The sequence below is a fragment of the Oryctolagus cuniculus genome, chromosome 10, assembly GCF_964237555.1.
Source record: "Oryctolagus cuniculus chromosome 10, mOryCun1.1, whole genome shotgun sequence".
Taxonomy (NCBI): Eukaryota; Metazoa; Chordata; class Mammalia; order Lagomorpha; family Leporidae; genus Oryctolagus; species Oryctolagus cuniculus.
This window is the reverse complement of record NC_091441.1, coordinates 60,946,108-60,966,256: the sequence shown is the minus strand read 5'-3', so window position 1 is coordinate 60,966,256 and position 20,149 is coordinate 60,946,108. Positions and strand designations below refer to the sequence as shown.

The window sequence follows — 20,149 nt, the reverse complement described above, 5'->3', positions numbered from 1 at the left end:
TCTACATTTTAATTTTCATTCTTTTTCATGGAGGCAGGTGAGACTGCCACTGTTTGGTTATGGAGGGCCATGTGAGGAAGGCATCACCAGCATCTGCTCCTGAAGCAAAACCATGTGGAAGGCACCACAGAGATGGCTGTGACCTGCAGCACTAAGTGAGCCGAGGCAGACTCAAGTCCATTTATCTCTCAAGTTCCATCCAATGCAAGAGGAAAAGCAAGTTCTTTGAGTCAGCATACACTGACTTGCATCTTGCTATCTCTGTTTTTCTGCTAAGTTGATCTCCAGTAAATTAGAATTATGTTCATCAAGTGGATCTGGTGGAAATTACTTCCCCCTATAGAGGAAGGAGAGCCTGTGAAGGAGCCAGTGTGCTTTGAATAGTTACTGTGTTCCAGATTCTGGGAAGATAGGCAACCACATCATCTCACTTACCTCCCTACTGTGTCTTCTTATTCCTATTGTTTAAAAAATTATCTTAAAATATTTTTATTTCATTTAAAAGCAGAAACACAGAGCTCTCATCTGCCAAGTCACATCCCAAGTGCCTACAATGTCCTTGGCTAGGCAGGGACCAAAGCTGGAAGCCAGGAATGCAGTCTGTGTGTCTCCCACATGGGTGGCATTGACCCGAATACCTGAGCCATCACCTGCTGCCTCCTAGGGTCTGCTTTGGCAGGAAAATGAAATCTGGAGCCTGAACCAGGAATTGAACCCAGACTTTCCAGTAGGGGTTTTAAGCATCATTTTAAAAACATTGATTTTATTTATTTGAAAGGCAGAGTTAGAGACAGAGACAGAGAGAAGAAAGGGAGAGTGTTCTTCCATTTGCTGGTTCACTCCCCAAATGACCATAATGGCCAGGATGGGGCCAAGGCAAAGCCAGGAGCTAGGAGCCAGGAGCTACTTTCTGGTCTTCCATATGGATTCAGAGGCCCAAGGACTTGGGGGTCCTCCACTGCTTTCCTAGGCACAGTAGCAGTGAGCTAGATCAGAAGTAGAGTAGCTGGGACACAAACCAGTGCCCATATGGAATGCCGGCGTATCAGGTGGTGGCTGTACCCACTGTGCCACAATTCCTACCCCTAGGTGCATGTGTCTTAACTAGCATCTTAACCACTAGGCCAAATGCGCACCCTTTATTATTCCTGTGTTCAAACAGGGACACTGAGATTCAACACAAATCATCACATATATATATCAGTATGTATGTTAGTACACAGTAAAAACCTCTAAAATCTTTATACTTTTCTCAAAAAAGCATACTGACCACTATTATCTAGACACATATTTTACTGCATCTTTGGGTGCTCAAGTCTCTTACATAAAATGGTGTCATATGTGCATATAATATATGCACATCCTCCCATACATTTTATTTTTTATTTATTTTTTAAAATATTTACTTATTTCTTTGAAAGAGTTACACAGAGAGAGGAGAGGCAGAGAAAGAGAGAAAGAGGTCTTTCATCCGACTGGCCGCAATGGCCAGAGCTGTGCCAATCCGAAGCCAGGAGCCAGGAGCTTCTTCCAGGTCTCCCACATGGGTGCAGGGGCCCAAGGGTTTGGGCCATCTTCTACTGCTTTCACAGGGCATAGCAGAGAGCTGGATTGGAAGTGGAGCAGCTGGGACCAGAACTAGCGCCCATATGGGATGCCTGTGCTTCAGGCCAGAGTGTTAACCCACTGTGCCACAGCGCTGGCCCCAACCTCCCATACACTTTAAATCCCCTCTAGATTGATTGCAGTACCTAATACAACGTAATCGCTACATAAATTTTTGGGATATTTTATTATTTAGAAAATGACAAGGAAAAAAATCTGAACATGCTCAGTACAGATGCATTTTTTCCAATATTTTGACTTTGCAGTCAGTTAAATTGGCAGATGAAGAACCCATGGATATATAGGGTCCTCTGCATTCACTTGACATTAAACTGAGAACCCATGGATATGGAGGGTCTTCTGTATTCTCTTGATGTTAAGCTGAGAACAGCATGGTGGCTGCAGTAGGATCAGGGTGGTCTAGATATCAGGGAGCCTGTGTGTTCTTTCAGGGCACTCTGCCTCTGTACTGTCCAGGCCAGCGGGAAGATCCAGGCTGCATCTCACCCAGGAGCTGAGCTGCTCATGCCTACAATTCACACCAGAGTAGTGGTAGCGAGAGCTTAAAACTTGGGGAGTAGTAACGTGCTCAGGCTGACTCATAAAACCAAAGGCCAAATTACACGCTGTTTGGAGAGAGATTCCACGCTAAGACTGAGGAAAAGGATTTTGCACTTCCTTTCTGGTAAATAGTTTCACTAAACAGACTGTGCTGTAGCCTGGAAGATCATTGTATGACCCAAGAATAGGAAGTAGGAAACTGGGTACCACTAAACGTTAGTAGACACCTGATGGAGGATAGTGTGGACTCCCGTGCTTTTCCAACCTCAGGACCCCAAAATCATTGCTTAGACTCCAAGATCCATCTCCTAGATGGTGCTATACATTCAGGAAATTCTTATTCTCTCACTGTTCGCTGTGGGGTCTTTTAATCTTCTAGAAATACCCAATTCCTAAGTGTAATTTTAGCCAATATACTCTGAGGTTTAAATAGTATACCCTGGAAACAGAAAAGCTGTTCTAAACAGAAACAGAAAATTTTTGCTTCATTATATATTTTAAAACTTTAATCTATTTTTTATTTTTATTTGAAAGGCAGAGACAGTGAAGGAGCGGGAGAGGAAGAGAGGGAGGTAGAAAGAGGTAGAGAGAGAGAGAAGGAGAGAGGGAGAGAGAGAGAGATCTTTCCTCCACTGGTTCACTTCCCAAATGCTCACCACAGCTGGTGCTTGGCCAGGCTGAAGCCAGGAGCTATCAACTCCATCTGGGTCTTCCATGTGAGTCACAGGGACCCAAGGACTTGAGCCATCATTGCTGCCTCCTAGGGTGCTCATTAACAGGAAGCTGGATCAGAAGCCGTGCTGGGAGTTGAGCCTAGGCATTCCAATATGTGATACTTCAAGTGAGATCTTAGCTGCTGCACCAAACACCCAAACCTATATTATTTTTAGTTGATACATAATTGCACATAGTTATGGGGTATGGTGTCATAATTCAGCACATGTATACAATGTGCAATAATCAAGTACAAGTGATTAGCATTTCCCTGTCCATAAACATCTATCATATTTCTTTGTGATGTGAAGCTTCAATCTCCTCTCTTCTAGTTCTTTATAAATACACGATCAGTTGTGCCTCATTCTACTCTCAATGTGGCATTCTTTAGTCTTTTTATGATTCCTGATGACAAGAGAATTTGAGAATCTGGACACCTTCCATTGAAAGAGGTAGGAACACATGTGACCCTTTTAGTCAAAAAGCCACTCACTGACCCCTGCTGTGGTGTTCAAAAGTTTAGATTTCCCCTTTCTAGAAATTTATACATTTGGTTCAACTTAACCCAGCCAGCATGGGTGTGTGCTTGCAGGAGTAGATGACAGAGGTCAGCAGCAATCAACTCAAGAACCATCTTCATCTCCTCCAAAGGTACTTCAAAAAAAGTTTGGGGAAAATAGAACTAAAAGATGTTGATGTTGATGCAAAAAAGTTTTGATACTCATGCGTACAGGTATCTTTAAGAAGTTCTTGGAAATGTGCATTTAAAAAAAATTCATGGATTTAAAAAAATTGTACCAAAAAAGCTTATTTTTTAATTCCATTCTCCATGAATATTTTGAAGTACTTTTTTTTACATGCAGAGTTAGACAGTGAGAGAGAGAGAGAGAGAGAGACAGAGACAAAGAGAAAGGTCTTTTCCGTTGGTTCACCCCCCCAAGTGGCCACTACGGCCGGCGCATTGTGTCCGGTGCACTGCACCGATCCGAAGCCAGGAGCCAGGTGCTTCCTCCTGGTCTCCCATGCGGGTGCAGGGCCCAAGCACTTGGGCCATCCTCCACTGCCCTCCCAGGCCACAGCAGAGAGCTGGACTGGAAGAGGAGCAACCAGGACAGAATCCAGTGCCCCAACCGGAATTAGAACCCGGAGTGCCAGCACCGCAGGTGGAGGATTAGCCTAGTGAGCCTTGGCACCGGCCTTAAAGTACTTTTATATAAATTGAAGAAGCATCCATTGCAGCCACAAGAACTCAACAATATGTTTTGACATAGTATTATCAATACTATGAGTGTTGGAAGAGTGAGACACTTAGGTTCACTTCCTACCAGGGAAAATCAGGTTTTGATTTGATCACCGTATGACTCTATATTTGTCTGTTATAGAGATGAGATTACTTTAACCATAACAAGAAACTAGTTCAAATCAAAGTAACCATTTTCTAAAAGTACCTCCCATACATTTGCTTGGCATTTGAAAATGTTAGTTTGAAGATTTCCTTAGTGGTCATGTAAAAGCTTTGATAACTGTCATTGTGTATGTATATGGATGGTTGGATGTGTGGATGGATGGATGGATAGATACACACACACACACATATATAGAGTTTGAATTATTTTCACAACTTTATAATTATGAGCAGGAAATAGAATTCAGTTGGAAAACATCCACTTTAGAAAGTAGAGACAAAGGCAGAGAAGCTTTAATGTATTTTTGTTCTGTTAAAAATGACAATGTCATAGACCAGATATAAAGGGGACAGAGCTTTAGAGTCAGAAATTGCATGACCATGGCTCAGTCATTTTAGCACCCTGAGGAAGTGCTACCTTACTGGTTAAATGGTTACAATGGCAACACTCACCTCATTGAGTTCTTGCATGTTTTCAATGAGAAGTGTGAATGGAATATCCAGTATAGAATATGCACACCTGAGCTGGGACAGAGTCTCTCCCGCTGTGCATACTCAATGACCCTTTGTGGTCATTCTCCTTGCCTTTGTCATATTCACTACTAAATCCCTGAAACCAAGAATAGTACTTGCCACTCAGTAAGTGCATGGGAGTTATTTAAGGGAGGCAGGAGGGCACCAAGTACTTGTGGTTCTTGCTTTGATCTCTCCAGGATCCAGGTCTCCATTGTCTCTGCCTGGTTCTTTCACATTGATGACTCAGTAACACTGCCTGTCTGGGACATGGCTTCTGTCCCATTCCTGGATTACAGTCTCAGAGATTGGCCATCTGGCTTTCAGACGTGACAGCTCTCCAGGGAGCCTCTTTACCCTGCCAGGTCAAGTCTATGCACCTTAAAAACCGCCCTCAGCTCCAGATCTGCCTTAAATAAGCATAGTGATGTTCTGTGTGGCAAGAGGATGTCATTACCATGATAGCCACCAAACACAAGAGTCGCAGAGTGTGGCAGACATTAGTGGTCTTCACCCAGTATTTCTACCTGATACACTTTCTGGGTACATAAAAGTGTACTCCTCTGACCCCTTGAGGATAGATATGGCCTGTGAGTTGCTTTAATGGCACTGTGTGAGTATGAACAGATGTGGCATCTCTGTACATGGTGGTAAGGAGCAGAAGAGGGTTTGCCACACCCCCTTTTCCTCTCTCTGTGAGCATGGAAATAAGTTTCACTACCGTGGTAGTGGAAGCACTCTCTGGATTCAAGTCAGGAAGACAAGGATCCTTCTCAACTGTGTGTTCCTGACTATTTTGGGCCTCATCAGGTCAGTGGGAATTCCATAAGGATGTGAGGTCTCACTCCAACCCCTGTGCTCTCAGACTTGAGCACAACTTTCTCTTCAACCGTGGAGGTTTAGATTGAGAATCGTTCTGAGTCCTGTACTTCATCTAGAAGGGTCATTCAGTAAGAGGTAAGAACAGAGCCAATGATCATGTTTGATATTTTTATATTCATACCACTTAGATGGCTTTTATTTGACTGCCAAAGTATGAAGTGGAACATTTTGCCTCTAAATGAGATTAAAATTTTGTAAAAAGTGTTGGAAAATTTAGGAAAATCACTAAGACCAGAAACCTTCAATCAATTAGATGGAGATAAATATCAAAGGTGAGGTGGGGGAGGGGGGACTCACAGGCTTTACAAGAAACAGATGCTTTCACACAGACACATGACATATATATATATATATATATATATGTTCTACTAAATAAAAAAGAAGAAAGAATAGAATATATTAAAAATAAATTGAATAAATAAAAAGAAATTGAAAACAAGATTCAGTGCTAGGTCATGTGAGAATAAGGCAACCTCTATGGTCTTCCATCTCTTGTTGGAAAAGTGTGTGGTTGGACTGAATGACAAATACAGCCTTAAAATTCTAAAAGCCTATTGTCATTCTGAGTTGAGTGGGAACACATTTTGTTCTGGTAAGAAGACCAATCTATATTAAACAGGTACATTTTTGAAAAAATAAGCTTATTAATTCATTTATGTCTTATTCCTTCCAAACTTCTTTTGAATTGGGATATGATGAGACATAAAAATGAAGTTAATAGTAACACTGAAGTAAAAAATCAAGTTCTAAGAAAATGCAAGAATACACATACATTCACTGAAAGAGTAAACCTAGCTGTGATTACATATTAAAGTTTTCTGCAGGCCAGGACAAAAAAGTTTATCATGACAGTTGTAAATCTTTCAGGATAGCCTACAGTTTTCCTAGTAATAGTGACTTTTTAAATAAAAGTGATTGTCTGGGTGACACTTTTTTTTTAAAGAAAACAAAGGAGAAAAGTATTTTTTTAAAAAAGAAAAAATTAGTCAATGTCTCTGCATAGGCAATTCACAAAAAGATAAGCCTAACTAAATGGGTAATAAATATTAACAGATGCTCAAACTTCCTAGAAATCAGGAAAATTCTAACTAAAGTACCAGTCTAGAGTCATCAGACTGATAAAAACTGAAAAGTCACAGGTATCAAGTGCTGGTGAAGATGTGGAGTGAATGGAGCCCCTGAGGGCTAGTGGAAATATAATCCAATACAGCTATTTGGGAAAGTAATCTCAGCAAATTTATGAATATTAAATATGTAGATAACCAGCAACCCAACAATGCTACTACTGGGTGTATTCTATTTAATTACTCAGATGCTCAATGAAAAATATGTGTTGATGTTGATAGTCAACCTGCTACTGTTAGTGGACTTACCAGGGTATGGATGGAATGGCATATGATGGGATATAAAAAGCAACAACTTAGACATATGAAGCCTGATGAGTAAATCTGCAAAACCAATGTCAAATAGAAAAAGTTAGATAATTATAACACAATATCATCTGTATAAATTAAACAGACTCAATATAAAAATTTTCCAAAGCTTCTCTTCATGTGTGTGCTTATGTGTGTATATAAAACGTAAAATTGAAGAAAATACTTTGGTTTGAGTCCTGGCTGTTCCACTTCTGATCCAGCTCTCCCTGCTAATGCATCTGGGAAAGCAGAATATGGCCCAAGGGCTTGGGACCCTACACCCACACGGAAGACATGGCAGAATCTCCTGGCTCCTGAAAACTCTCTCTCTCTCGCTTTCTCTCTCTCTTCCTCTCTCCCTTCCCTCCCCCACTCCTCACCCCTTCTCTGTATTTCTGCCTTTCAAATAAATAAATCTTTAAAAAGAAAAGAAAATTCTTTACATGTATTATAAAAGCTGATTGTGGTTGAGAGGGCCATGGGATTAGGGATAGCAGATAATAGATATAAAAAGTGAAACAAAAGGAAATTAAATAAACTAGGAACAGTCGATTGATGATAAAATTCTATGAACTGGGGCCGGCGCCGCGGCTCACTAGGCTAATCCTCCGCCTAGCGGCGCCTGCACACCGGGTTCTAGTCCCGGTCGGGGCGCCGGATTCTGTCCAGGTTGCCCCTCTTCCAGGCCAGCTCTCTGCTGTGGCCAGGGAGTGCAGAGGAGGATGGCCCAGGTGCTTGGGCCCTGCACCCCATGGGAGACCAGGAAAAGCACCTGGCTCCTGGCTCCTGCCATCGGATCAGCACGGTGCGCCGGCCGCAGCGCGCTGGCTGCGGCGGCCATTGGAGGGTGAACCAACGGCAAAGGAAGACCTTTCTCTCTGTCTCTCTCTCTCACTGTCCACTCTGCCTGTCAAAAACAAAAACAAACAAACAAAAAAAAATTCTATGAACTGAAGTCTTAATCAGCTTAAATTTGCTTATTGATATTCCATACTTAAAATTTTTTTAAATGTAAAAGTTGAGAAAAAACAAAATGAAGTACATGTGAAAAACATTATAGGGATTTCTACTGTACTTGGGAGCCTTCATGGAAATTGAGCCTGAATGTCATACAGTGTGAACATACAGGAGTTTCAGAGGGTTAGTCATTCTCACGTGGGAAGAGGAAGTTCAATAAACACTCATTTACAGGGACAGCATTGTAGAGCAGCAGGTTAAGCCACTGCTTATAACACTGGCATTGTATACCTGAGTGTCTGGTTTGAGTCCCAGCTGCTATGCTTACAGTCCAGCTCCCTGCTAATGTGCCTTGGAAGGCAGCAGAAGATTGTCCAAGTTCTTGGGCCCCTGTGATGCACATAGAAGAGCTGGGTGGAGTTCCTGGCTCCTAGCTTCAGCCTGGCTCAGACCTTTGGGGAGTGAACCAGTGGATGAAAAATCAATTTTGATCTCTCCCCACCCCCTTTCCTTTTCATTTCTTCCTCTTTCTGTTGCTCTGCCTTCAAATAAATATATTTTAAGAATCTTCTTTAGTTTAAAGAAAGACCACTGAGAACAGAAGTGAGGCATCTTTGGGATTACCATGTTAGTCCCTTGGTAAAACAGAGTCCTTGGAGCAGGCATTTGGCACAATGGTGAAGTTGCCCCTTGGGATGCCCACATCCCGTATCACAGTGCCTGGCTGAATCCCGGCTTCTCTGCTTCCAAGCTAGCATTGTAACTAACACCCATCCTGGGAGGCAGCAGGTGATGGTTTTAGTACTTGAATCCCTGCCACCCATGTAAGAGACGCAGAAGGAGTTCCAGGTTGCTGGCTTCAACCTGGCCCAACCCTGGCTGTTATTGCCCTTTGAGAGGTAAACCGATGGATGGAAGATCTCTGTCTCTCTTCCTTTCAAATAAAATGAAAATAAATAAACAAAAAACTGATATTAAAAAAATCTGATTCATTGCAAGCATCTGATTTATGTAACTTTGTAAAGTAAGGAGCACCATCTACTGCAAGAATACATAATGCTGGGAACAGACCTTTGATTAAATCTCTGGCTGCCAAGGTGAATGTGTGCAAACAGGCAGAGGAGGAGGGATTGGATCTGGATGCGAAGGCTGAGCAGGATAGAGTGCTCCAAAATAACCTTCACAAAGGACTTTAGATGGTGATTACCTAAGATGTAAGGGCTCCAAGCAGGAAGGGCCATTCATTTAGAAAGATTGAATGCGTTTTGCACTTCTTTCAAATGCTTCACACAGACTAATTTTTCCTTTTTAAAGCGTTGAATTTTTGTACCAAAGTTTTACAGTGCAGAGTGTTCACCCTTTAACAATATGTGGGGACCCTCACTTGTTGAACCTTGATTCCCCAAATCAGAGTCCCTTTTCAGTGTTTTCCTCTGTTCTTTTAACTAAATTCAGCATGTGAATAATTTGTGATGATTCAGTCAAGTGACAAAGTCACAAAACAGATAGGACTAGGCTGGAAATTCTGTTCTGAGTGGATTATTAGAACGCTGTATTTTTCTTTCACTTTTAAATCCCTTCTGAAGAAGTTAAATTTAAAACTACTTTAGTTATTATTATCCCCCACATAATAACTTCTCTTTCATTCATTCAGCAAATATTTATGAAGTGTCCTTTATATGCAAATTAGATGGCAGTTACTCTCTCCTACATATCGGTTATTTAAATTTGCCAGTTTTAGTGGATGCTGTAGCTGCCACCCACACACCCCTGTAGGACCCAGATGCTCATCCACCTGTGGCTGGGAGTGATAGCATCTGAAGGCCTGCAGCCCTACTGGGACAGTGTCTTTAATTGAAGGAGGTTATGCCTGTTCCCTGGGACTGCCCACAACCATAGACTAACCTGAGAGGGTGCTCCTTTGCCTCAGTTTGGGACAGTACTGAAGGGCCATCCCAGCTGGAGGGTCCAGCATTTTCCTCCACCTGATCTTTCCTACCTCACTGATATCGTGGTGCTTTTCCCCAGGGCACACCAGGGAACCTGCTCACAAGTCTCCCTCTCAAAAGCAAGCCTCCAGGAACACAAACAAACCCAAGACAGGACTAAACCACAGACATCAAGGTCAGAACCAGTCTGTTCCCACTATTTCCATTAGCTGTGCTAGAATCCAGAGAAACACTGTGTATTTAGTCACAAAAATATCTATTGTTTATCATATGCCAGGCATCAAAACAAAACCAGACCCTCTCATATTTTTCCCCAAAACTTTACAACCTAACTTGACATGTGATTGTATCTAAAAAGACTGATAGAACTGACATTCTCCTAGTGTTTTTTTCTTTGATACCTAATAGTTTTACTAGTTTCTTTTGAAATTAATTTTTGTTGTACATTTTCATCTTATTTGAAAACCAAGAAGACAATAACAGACAAAGATCTTCCATCCTGTGGTTCACTCCCTTGGTGACTTCATCAGCCTGGACTGGGCCAGGCTGAAGCCAGGAGCCTAGAACTCAATCCAGGTCACCCACGTTGGGGCAGAATCCCAAGTACTTAGCCATCACCTGCTGTCTCCCAGGATGCACATTAGCAGGAGGGTGGAATTGTAGGCAGAGAAGCCAGGGACCAGAACTGAGTACTTTGGAATGGGATGTTGTAATCCCAAACAGAGACTTAACCACTGTGTCAAACACCTGCCCTTCAAGGTGAATCCTTAACTAGCCCTGCAGAACGTTTCCAGTGGTCTCCTCTCCACTGGTCCCACTTCCCCTGCGTTACATATGGACTTTAAGTAGACTTAGTCATGCATTTTTCACTATCAGCAAAGCAAATACTAATACCTGTGAGTTTTCCTGTCTACAATGCAAATAAATGATTCTCTTGGTTCTCAGCTGTTGCACCTCATACTGAAATTTCAGGCACGGTGAGGAGAGTAAGAGGCCTCCAAATTGGGGTGTCCTGTTAGCCAGGTAGTTGAGACACTTGTTTAGATGCCCACATCCCACAGAGGAGTGCCTGCTGAGTTCATTTCCCACCTCTGGCTCCTGTATCCAGCTTCCTACCAGCACACACCCTGGAAGGCAGTAGGTGATGGCTCAAGTAATTGGTTTCCTGCCACCCACATGGGAGACCTGCATTGAGTCATCTGCTCTTAACAACCCCCATTGCAGGCATTGGATCAGCAGATGGAAGTTTTGTCTGTGTCTCTTTGTATATCTCTGTCTCTCAGCCTCTCAAATAAATAAATGTTTTTAAAGGAAAACAGAAACAATGGTTTCAGCAAGACAACTCTTTCCTCTATTTGTGTACCCTATGGTTACACTGGAGTTGCAGAAGCAATTTAATGATGTTTTTTTGTGGATTTTTGTTTGTTTGGGGGCATTAGGGTAAGGGAGTATGTAATTGAGGAAAATAAAGATCTAGAACCTTTTCTGCAGAGGAAAATGAAAGACTTTCTTCTATTTTTTAGAAGTAACTGTTTTCATCTCTGAAGTCTGGGGCACATAGGGCATAAATTCCCCGAATCATTGGGTTTTCTTCCCTCACTCTTCAATTTGTTTTATTTGTTGAACACCTCATTCATATAAGGACACCATCCTACATGCTTGGGATATACCAGTGAAGAAAACAGACATACATTTCTTGCCCGAAATTCCTGCTCTTTGTCCCCTTTTGCCATAGAACCTAACAGGAGAGAGAAAGAAGGGTGAGGGAAGGAGGTTCAGGTTCTATGTGGCATGCTCATTGTTCCAAACTCTCTGCCTCTGCTTGTAAGAATTCCTTCCTGTTCTCAGGCCATGTGACAGAGTTGTTTAAATGAATGGACACTTTTATTCTGACTCCTGAAATGTGGTGTTTTTTTGTGTGTGTGATGGAGATTAAGACAAAATTCTCACCTCCTCTGCATCATTGGAAAGTGCTGCTACAGAGAAGAGGGGATGACAGTTGAATGAAGGCATGTATATTTATTGAGCATTTAATACGCTCCAGGTACTTACATCAGATGTTATGTTTAATCTGTGCAATCTGAGGGACCAGGACAGAAAGAGAAACAGAGACAGAGAACTTCCATTCTCTGGTTCATTACTCCAAATGGCCAGAGCTGGGCCAGGCTGAAAACCAGAGCTTAGAACCAAGTAGGTGGCCAGGAGCCCAATCACATGAGCCATCACCATTGCCTTGCAGGGTGCACATTAGCATACAGCTGAATCAGAGGTACAGTGTGGGGAGCAACTCGGACTAGACTAAGTTACTGGAATTAAGACTTATTCTATGCATCTGCTCTCCCACAATATGGCACTGAGAAGGGAGTAGCAGCTTCTACGCAGCTGCCTCTCGCCAATTTGATTGACTGAGCTACAGGAGCTGATCTTGCTCCTGATTGGAGGAGAGCAGCGTACTCGGCGTGTGGGTAGCAGAGTTGGGATTGGTGGAAGAGGACTATAAAGGAGGAGAGAGACAACATGCACCAGGAACATCTAAGAGGAACATCTAAGGGGAACACCTGTGCAGCCCCCGAGAGAGCCGGCCGGCGGTGTGCCGCTCCCCTGCGGAAGTGGGGAATGTGGCCAGGGGGAACTGCCCTTCCACGGAGGTGGAAGGACCAGCAGCCAACCCGGGAAGGACCAGCAGCCAACCCGGGGAGAGCCGAGCAGACGAAAGAACAGCGCAGGGTCCTGTGTTGCTCCTCCACGAAGACGGGGAGCGACATAATGGTGCCGTGACTCGGATATGAAGCCTAGGCAAGGTTTAGTGTCGTTCCTCCACGAAGAGGGGGAGCGACAGTACAGGAGCCAGTACTCAAACTCAAGCATTTTGATATTGGATATTGACATACTAGGTGGCATTTTAACTTGTGTGTCAAATGCCCACTTCTATAAACTATGTGCATCCCTCCTTTCATGTGCAAGAGAACTGAGACTTAGAGATGGACTTAGTAGCTTTCTGGAATCACACATGGGTAGTAAGTCACTGCCCAGGACTGACCCCAGGACTGCTTCCTGACTGTGCTGACCCCACTGAAGCCTCGCAGGAAGGAGTGTATTACTTCTGGTCTACCAGACTTACCAGCTACCTGGGACTAGGAAGGCAATGTCCCTAATTCAGTTAGCCAAGTTTTGAAACCAATGTGTTTTAAAATGAATTTGAGCCCATTAGTCTAGTGAATAAACTCTAGAAACTATTATAACTTTATATTGCTAATCTATTTTAAAATTTTTGTTTCCCTTCTGTATTTAAGGGTGCAAAAATTAAAGGCTATAATCTTTCAATAGGGGAAAGTTAATCATGCTGGAGGGAAAATCCGAAAGGGGAAGACTCAATCTTGTGACTTTGATACTTAAATCTGCTAGCAGCGTGTGTGATTAGTCTTCAATCTGAAAGTTGTGAAATAAATTTTCTGAAGATACAGAACTGTTACTTTTCATGGAAGTTTACAATATTGACATATATACAGTGCTACTTATTTTTACATACCTTGCTCTGTTCCACAAAATATTTGGAGTAGTTTATAAGATTGTTGATGGATGGATGGATGGATGGATGGACAGACTGGTAGATATATAGATAGATGATGATGATGATGATGATGATGATGATGATATAATATTACTTATTTTACATATGCTACTTTGTTCCACAGAAGATTTGGAGTGGTTTATAAGATTGTTGGATGTATGGATACATGTATAGATATATAGGTAAAGATGATGATAGAAAAAAAGTATCACTGTGTAATAAATTTAGTTCATTGCATGTTGTATAATTACTACATTAGCTTGGTGTTCCTAAAAACCAAAGCAAAAAGAGAAGCTGTATATCATTTATATTTTGCCCCGAAAGCAAAAATTTCCCTAGCACCAAAATTTAACAAGACATGTCTTCTGTTTCTTACAATAGCGCCAGTGTCTCTACACTATTCTGACAACCAACATACAGTCAGGTGTGTTTGGGTTCTCTGGAGAGACTGAACCAACAGGATATGTACATGGACATACAAGACAGACTTTTTAGAAAATTAGCTCAAATGACTCTGGTGATTGAGGACCTCTAGGGCAGGCATCTGCAAATTGGAGGTTGTCTGCCAACTCAGTCCAAGTCCAAGGGCCTCAGAACCAGGGATGCCAATGTGTAGCTCTCTATTCAGTGCCAAAAGCCTGAGAACACAAGGAGGGGCCCCCTGGTATAAATCCTGGGTCTAAAGGCAGGGAGCCTGCAATTCCAATGCCAAAAGCAGATGAGCATGTCCCAGCTCTGGCAAGGAGATTAGGAGGAAAATTCAATTCGCCTTCTGTATTTGTTCTCTCTGGGCCCCTAGAGATTGAATGGTGGCGCTGTTATGGAGGGTGTGTCTTCCCCATCTAGTCTTCCCAGGCTCACATGCTAACTCTAACTTCCTTTGGAAACAGACACACCCAAAATAATGATTTTCCAGGACTCTAGGTATTCTTTAATCTAGTCAACACCTAAAATTAACCATCATAGCAGATTTCATAGGAAACCTTTTTTTAAAACTATTTTTAACCCAGATTCTCTGCTGTGAGATATGAGTATGTGTTATTTAAAAAGATTTATTTGGAGGCATATTATGGCATAGTGGGTAAAGCCATTGCTTGCAGTGCCAGCATCCCATATGGGCGCCAGTTCGAGTCTCAGCTGCTCCACTTCCAATCCAGCTCTCCTCTATGGCCTGGGAAAGCAGTAGAAGATGGCCCAAGCCCTTGGGCCCCTGCACCTGTGTGGGAGACATGGAAGAGGTTCCTGGCTTCTGGCTTCAGATCAGCCCAGCTCCAGCTGTTGTGGCCATTTGGGGTGTGAACAAGTGGATGGAAAGCCTCTTTCTGCCTCCACCTCTCTGTCACTCTGCCTTTCAAATAATAAATAAGTAAATCTTTAAAAAATTTTTTTGAAAGGCAGAGTGACAGAGAGAGAGACAGAGAGAGAGGTAGGGGGAGATCTTCTGTCCACTGCTTTACTTCCCATGTGACCTCAACGGCTAAGGCTAGTCTAGGCCAAAGCCAAGAGCTCAGAACTCCATCCGGGTCTCCCATATGGGTGGCAGGAACCCAAGCAGTTGGGCCATCTTCTGCTGCTTTCCTAGGCATATTAGCAGGGAGCTGGATTGGAAGCAGAGCGGCCAGGACTTGAACCAGCACTCAGATACGGGACTCCAGTGGCACAACAGGCAGCTGAACCTGCTGTACTACAATGCCAGCACCTCAATGGAAACTCTTTAAAATGTTTTCTTATATGAGCTGAGGACATGATAACCACATCCAACTCAGTAGAAATGATTTTCTGGGTAAATTAGAAAGTGTGTGGTCAACTAATAATCTACTTCAATTTCCAGAGTAAGGATGCCAAAAACATAGCCCTTTGCCTGGCCTAGTGCTTTTCCCAGCCATACGTAGACTGTGATGATAGATCACAGAACATTTTTCTGCTTAGAGAGAGCTGAACTCAGATGCATTTCAAAGTGGTGCTCCCAGTTGATGAGAGGTGGTGAAATTGAATCCTGTTTATCGTCAGGAACTGAACCCTAGTCTTGTATAAATTTCAGAGAGTCCCCAGGCCTCTCAAATTATGCACCACTTTCTGTACATTTTTCTAGGGTGAGACGTCAGAGCTTCCTATCTATGAAGGGGTCACAGTCAGAAATGCACTGACCACAGGTCCTTCAAACACACATCCTTCAATATTTCTGTCAAGAGCTTTCAATCAAAGGTGAGCAGCAAGCAGTTCAAAGGCATACTCTGGCAAAGGTCTGGGTCCAGCATCCTATACTGCTGATTAAAGGCCAGGCCATGTGCACTAAAGATCAAAGAACACTCTGAGCCTTCCGTTCTTTAGATCTTAGAGCCTTGCTCGGGCAGGCCCCCGACACCACCTGCATGTGGAGAGGGAGAGGTAGAACCTCTGCAGAGCCGACCACAAATATTTCTGGAGTGTGTCCTCTGGGCCAGAAAATGAAGATAGACTGTTGGAGTCCTGTCCAGACTGGGCTTATTCTAATAATTACACAATACTTCATTACTATTTTTGATATGTACTGAGAAGGACGAGGAGGACAGGAATTGTCCTTAGATGGGCTGAGACTCTTCCAGAACACAAACACATGAACAAGCATACCCCCCCCCCAATCTCACCAAGTGTAGCCAAGTATGCAGTATGGATTTTCAGACTTTCACAGATCAAAAGTCATCATGTTCATTTAGGAATAGAGAAATATAGGGTTTCTGAAATACATAGATCTCAATTCCTCTTGCCAGTTTACTGCTATAGAAATATATTGTTTCTTAATTTTGTCTTAGAATAGTTTTTTTGTGGAATTCAGAGATAATTACTCGGACGATAATTATAAGTGGAGTCATTGAAGTTATTTCAGAATATTTAATATTTGCCATAAGATGGAGCCACAAATCGACAACGTTTAAGTAGCTCAGTTGTTCTTCCTTCTTGGCTGCAAGAAGCATCCCGTAGCAATGGCGACAGAGTGTGGTAGCTCCCTTCTGGGGGCTTGCATTTCTCTATGACTTGTGAGAACCCCACTATGAGAAGGAGAGGAAAATGTCAGGTTCAAGGAGAGGGGAGCAGATTACTATATTTGCCCTCTAATCAAAGCATTGAAAAGCTGTCAACTATTTCAATTAAACCAGTTCGGTACTTGATTTTTTGCCACAAACAGATACCCCAAATGCACTACAAAATGCAAAAATAGTATCTCATAAGAGTAAGGGGTCTGAATCTCTGGCTGTTTATTTTGGGCAAGCAGCTTTTTACTTTGTACCTCATTGTCTTCATCTGGATAATGAAGCTAATAATAGGTCCTATCTTAGAGAGGTACTTTAAATATTAAATGGGTGGGCATTTGACATAATGGTTAACATGCATAGGCCGGCGCCATGGCTCAACAGGCTAATCCTCCACCTTGCGGCGCCGGCACACTGGGTTCTAGTCCCGGTCGGGGCGCTGGATTCTGTCCCGGTTACTCTTCTTCCAGGCCAGCTCTCTGCTGTGGCCAGTGAGTGCAGTGGAGGATGGCCCAAGTGCTTGGGCCCTGCACCCCATGGGAGACCAGGAGAAGTACCTGGCTCCTGCCTTCGGATCAGCGCAGTGCACCGGCCATGGCGGCCATTGGAGGGTGAACCAACGGCAAAGGAAGACCTTTCTCTGTGTCTCTCTCTCTCATTGTCCACTCTGCCTGTCAAAAAAAAAAAAAAATGGTTAACATGTAACATGCTGCTTGGGATATCTGCTGTTCATATCAGAGCACCTAGATCCATGTCTCAACTCCACTCTAAATTACAGCTTCCTTCTTTTTTTTTTTTTTTTTTTTTTTTTTTTAAGATTTATTTATTGGCCGGCGCCGTGGCTCAATAGGCTAATCCTCCACCTAGCGGCGCCAGCACACCGGGTTCTAGTTCCGGTCGGGGCGCTGGATTCTTTACTGGTTGCCCCTCTTCCAGACCAGCTCTCTGCTGTGGTCCGGGAAGGCAGTGGAGGATGGCCCAAGTGCTTGGGCCCTGCACCCCATGGGAGACCAGGAGAAGCACCTGGCTCCCGCCTTCGGATCAGTGCGGTGCGCCGGCTGCAGCACGCCAGCCGTGGTGGCCGTTGGAGGGTGAACCAACGGCAAAAGGAAGACCTTTCTCTCTGTCTCTCTCTCTCTCTCACTATCCACTCTGCCTGTCAAAAAAAAAAAATTATTTATTTTTTTGAAAGAGTTACACTGAGAGAGGAGAGGCAGAGAGGTCTTCCATCCACTGGTTCACTCCCCAATTGGCCGCAACAGCTGGAGCCATGCAGATCCAAAGCCAGGAGCCCGGAGCTTCCTCTGGGTCTCCCATGTGGGTGTAGGGGCCCAAGGACTTGGGCCATCTTCTACTGCTTTCCCAGGCCATAGCAGAGAGCTGGATTGGAAGTGGAGCAGGCAGGACTCGAACCGGCGTCCTTATTGGATGCTGGCAGCAGCTTTACCTGCTATGCCACAGCACCAGCCCCACAGCTTCCTTCTAGTGTGCATCTAGAGGCAGCAGTGATGGATGGCTCAAGTAGTTGGGTCTCTGCCACCAAATTTGAAGACCTGGATTGAGTTCCTGGCTGTGGCTTAGACCCAGCCTATTCTCAGCCACAACAGGCCTTTGGAGTGTGAACCAGCAAATGGGAGTGTGTTCACTAATTCTTTCTCTCTCTCTCCCTTTTAAATAAATAAAAGTAAATAATTTTTATACTAAAGTATTATATAGTAAATAATTTTTATACTAAAGTATTATATAGGTAAATGCTTACAATAGTACTTGGTATATAGAAAGCAAGTGTTAGCAATAGTGATGAAAGATAAACCAATAACACAAGACTAGTGCTAAAATGAATGGGTAGACTAAATGGCCAAAATGGAAAGAGATTAATTTTTAAAACAGTAAGAAAACTTTTAGAAATTAGAATTTTAAAATATTTTTTAAAATCCTAAAGTACATATAAAATTTGTATTCATTAAATAAAAGGTATATAAAATCAATGACTTAAAAATTCAAAAAAGTAAATTAGAATTTAATATTACCAAATGAGTATTTCAAAAGGCATTGCAGAGATATTGTAATCATAAAACAAGAATATGTAGTAGGAGCAATCTGTTAACAAAAATGTTGAAGAAAATGTATAGCATAAAAAGTAAAGAGTCAAACCCCAAGTACATAGAAACCTAGTTCAGGAGGTCATGATAGATTGGTTGCTGCTAACCAGAATCTGCTTTTCCTTTGCCCTGTGCCACAGTGAGGCTGCCGTTCCCAGACCCTCTGTGGGGTGCTATGGCCAGCAAAAACTGAAAAGGAAGATGTCTCCAAAATCTAGTCCACAAATGTCTCCCTGTACACAGTTCCATGTGGTAAGGACGAGGTTCAGTCAGGCAATGGCAGGTGTTACACAGCAGCTCTGGCCTTGCTCGTCTGGAAGGGAGCTGGGAGATGGGCAGAGGTTTCAGTAGGAACCTGCAAGGCTATACTAAGTTTGAACTTTGCATTGGCCCAGGGATCTACTTAAGTATGTGCTTTGCGTGAAAGGGGCTGTAATAAGGAGATGTGCATTCCAGAAAATTCACTCCCTTAGCTTGGTGGAGGATACGTAGGTGGTGGAAGAGGTAGGTAGACACTAAAACTGGAAGCAGCTGAGAGACTCAAGCAGTCACCAGGTAGGAAAGGGCCAGACCTGAATTGAGACAGTGTCAGAAAGACAGAGAGAGGGAGAAACACCAAAACACTGTAGCGTTAGCCATCACTCAAGTATGGGAAGTTGAAATGCACAGTAAGAAATAAAGGTCATCTTATTTGAAGGTACAACACGGCTTTGCAAAGCTTATGCCGATGGCCTGTATTTTCTCTGAGAAGTTAGAGGATTGTGATTACACCATCTTCATCACCGCATTCTGCACTCTGTCCAAGACAAACCATTTGCTGTCTGTTTTGTTTATCTCTGCCACTGGGGGTAATGTCTTCTCTGTGTAGAATAAGTACATCCCCTTGACAGTCTGGAAAGTTCCTAAACAGCATTTTACCCACATCATCCCTCTGTGAAAATTTCTCTTAACACCTCTGGACAAGCCTGCTTGTACCTACTTTGAGCCTTCTCTCTCATAGCCCCATCTTGCCCCTTGAAGCACTTAAGAACTTGTGGTCAGTCAGTGTGCTCATTTGATATCATCACAATTAGATGGAGAGCTTTTTGATGATAGGGACTTTTTTGCCTTTGTGTTTCTTATTACCAGCAGAGAGGGTAATAAGTGCTCAGTAGACATTTGATGAATGAGCTAATTAATCAATGAGAATAAAGAGACAGGAGAAAGGTCTGGACATTTAAATTAGCAGCATCCACATCTCCCTGCTAATTAGAAGAATAGGAAGGACTGAGTAACATCTGAAATGACTGACAACATTGGTAAAGGTATGATTAAAATTAGAAGCAACAAATATATACAATGCACACAATTCTATCTATCTATGATTACTGTTTGTTAGTTGCTCTAAGCTGCTCTTTCCTTCACTTTCTTGCCTTGTGCTTGAGGGCTGACACTGCCCCAGCTATCTTGGAACATGCAACTACC

The 20,149-nt window shown here is 42.9% G+C and overlaps 1 protein-coding gene across 12 annotated transcripts in view; it reads left to right on the top strand.

The window, feature by feature from the left end:
• The window catches only part of DLGAP1 (DLG associated protein 1), a 1,071,624-nt gene that overhangs the window by 497,956 nt on the left and 553,519 nt on the right, over positions 1-20,149 (top strand). For 2 of the 12 annotated variants that reach the window (XM_070050432.1, XM_070050433.1), the window contains one exon: positions 10,081-10,176. The exons of the other annotated variants lie outside the window; for them this stretch is intronic. The gene's annotated coding sequence lies outside the window, so the exon portion shown is untranslated. The remainder of the gene's footprint in view (positions 1-10,080; positions 10,177-20,149) is intronic. 12 annotated transcript variants of the gene reach the window in all.